The following is a 2,547-nucleotide window of genomic DNA, read 5'->3' as shown; positions in this document are numbered from 1 at the left end:
AAAAAAAAAAAAAAAGACTAAGATAAAGTGAGTATTCTCAAGAAAGTAGAGTTGGAGTTATTGCTACAAATATGAACTTTTTTTGGACTTAAGGGTTGTCTTTAAAATGAATGTAAAGTTTGCATTCTATTCAATAACATTCATGTTTGTTTTGTTGGAGGGGGGGCAGGGCTGGGCTTGAACCAGCCACCTCTAGCATATGGGGACAGTGCCTTACTCCTTTGAGCCACAGGCACTGCCCCATTCATGTTTGTTTTTCATATCAAAAAGTGTGGGTGGGGCAGCACCTGTGGCTCAGTGGGTAGGGCACTGGCCCCATATACTGAGGGTGGCAGGTTCAAACCCAGCCCCAGCCAAACTGCAACAAAAAACAGCCAGGTGTTGTAGTGGGTGCCTGTAGTCCCAACTACTCAGGAGACTGAGGCAAGAGAATTGCCTAAGCCCAAGAGCTGGAGGTTGCGGTGAGCTGTGACACTACAGCACTCTACTGAGGGCAATAAAGTGAAACTCTGTCTCTTTAAAAAAAAAAAAAAAGTGTGGCTGGCCAGACATGGTGGTTCATGCCTGTAATTTTAGCACTTTGGGTGACTAAGGGAGTAGCATCAGTTGAGACCAGGAGTTCGAGAACACTCTGAGCAGCATAGCAAGAGTCGATCTCTGCAATAGAATTTGTTAAGAATTAGTTGAGCACATGCCTATAAGTTCTGGGCTACTTGGGAGGCTGAGGAAGGAGAATTCCTTGAGCCCAAGCATAGGAGATTGTAGTCAGCTATGATGATGATACGAGTACACTCCAGCCTGGACAACAGAGTGAGACTTTATCTCAAAAAAAGTGAGGCTGGCTGATGCCTATAATCCAGCATTTTGCAAGGCTTAGACAGGAGAATTGCTTGAGGCTAGGAGTTTGAGTCTACTCTGAGCAGCATATCAAGACCCCGTCTATTCAAAAAAATATTTTTAATTAGCTGAGTATGGTGGCACATGTTTATAGTCCCAGCTACTTGGGAGGCTAAGGCAGGAGAGCCCCTTGAGCCCAAGCATAGGCGGTTGCTGTGAGCTGTGATGACACCACTACACTCTAGCCTAGACAACAGAGTGAAACCCTGTCTCAAAAAGGGTGAGGGAGCTGGGAGTGGTGGCTGATGCCCATAATCCCAGCACGTTGGAAGTCTGGGTGGGAGGATTGCTTGAGGCCAGCAGTTCAAGACCAACCTATGCAACAAAGACCCTGTCTCTACAAAAAGTAAAAAACAAAGCCAAGTGTAGTATAACATATCTATAATCCCAGCAACTTGGAAAGCTGAGGCAGAAGGATCACTTGAGCCCAGGAGTTCTGGGCTATAGTAAGCTATGATCACATTACTGTACTCTGGCCTGGACGACAAAGCAAGACCCCCATCCCAAATTTAAAAAAAAACTTAATAAATAAATAGTTTCCCCAATCCAAGTAAAATTGCTCCAAAAGATGCGACATCTTACTGGTTTTCTTCAAGTAATCCTTATCCCCCTGCTGCACACCTCAAGGTCCCTTCCTGTATTTCTTTTCGAGAAGCATAGCATTATAATCACTACCACATGATTTGTCTAGACTATTTCTCAGCTAGAGGAAAATTTGAATTTTCACTCAATATTCACAGTGCAGTGATTCCTTCTTAATACTTCTGTGTAAGGAAACATTTGAAGATATTATGCTTAGCAAGTTTCAAAACAGCACCAGTTTAGCTATCTTGTGTATTTTAGACTATTTAGCATTCTTGTCTAACACAGGTAATTTGTTACAGTTGGTAACTTCTTTCAAACCCAAAAGGATGTTTTGTTTTGTTTTGTTGCAGTTTTTTGGCCAGGGCCAGGTTTCAACCTGCCACCTCCGGTATGTGGGGCCAGCGCCCTACTCCCTTTGAGCCACAGATGCCGCCCTCAAAAGGATGCTTTAAATCCCAATGTAAACTAAGTAGCTAGCAGAGCTTATGGTTGGACGTTTGGACTCTAGGTCAGCCAGACTTGGATCCGATTGTTTTTTTCCTTCTACTTATTCATTGTATGTGCTTAAGCAAGTTACTTAACCTCTTGGACTCCCATTTCCCTCTCATAGCCAGTCATTAAATATTCAGATTCTTCAAGGTTCAATTTTAGGCTGTCTTCTCCTCTATACATACTTCCTACTAATTTTTTTTCTCTATGCCCACTATCTTAATTGTAACTGACATACAGATGACTTAACAGATTTATATCTCCAACCTAGATTGTTCCTCCAAGCTATGAACTATTACACACAGCTGCTTACTTTTTTATATTTGCATGTCTCAAAGGAACTTTGAAGTCCCACATATCTGAGACAAAACTTATCATCTTCCCCTACCCCTCAAATCTGTTTTATTTAATTTTTCTCTGTCACTATGAATGGCATCCAGTTAAGCAAGCCAGAAATTTAGTGGGCATTCTAGACATGTCTTTGTAGTCCCTACTCCACCGTACCCCACTTCTGCCCCAGCCAATCTGATCTGTCACCAAGTCCTGTTGCTTTTTTTTTTTTTTTTTTTTTTTTTT

The 2,547-nt window shown here is 42.2% G+C and overlaps 1 protein-coding gene across 9 annotated transcripts in view; it reads left to right on the top strand.

The window, feature by feature from the left end:
• Positions 1–2,547, top strand: part of RPS6KA3 (ribosomal protein S6 kinase A3) — a 122,459-nt gene that overhangs the window by 57,494 nt on the left and 62,418 nt on the right. The gene's annotated exons all lie outside the window — the stretch shown is intronic.

This window comes from Otolemur garnettii, unplaced genomic scaffold (assembly GCF_000181295.1).
Source record: "Otolemur garnettii isolate 467f Iridium unplaced genomic scaffold, OtoGar3 scaffold00051, whole genome shotgun sequence".
NCBI classification, from domain to species: domain Eukaryota; kingdom Metazoa; phylum Chordata; class Mammalia; order Primates; family Galagidae; genus Otolemur; species Otolemur garnettii.
Note: the sequence above shows the minus strand (reverse complement) of the source record. Positions and strands in the feature narration are given on the sequence as shown.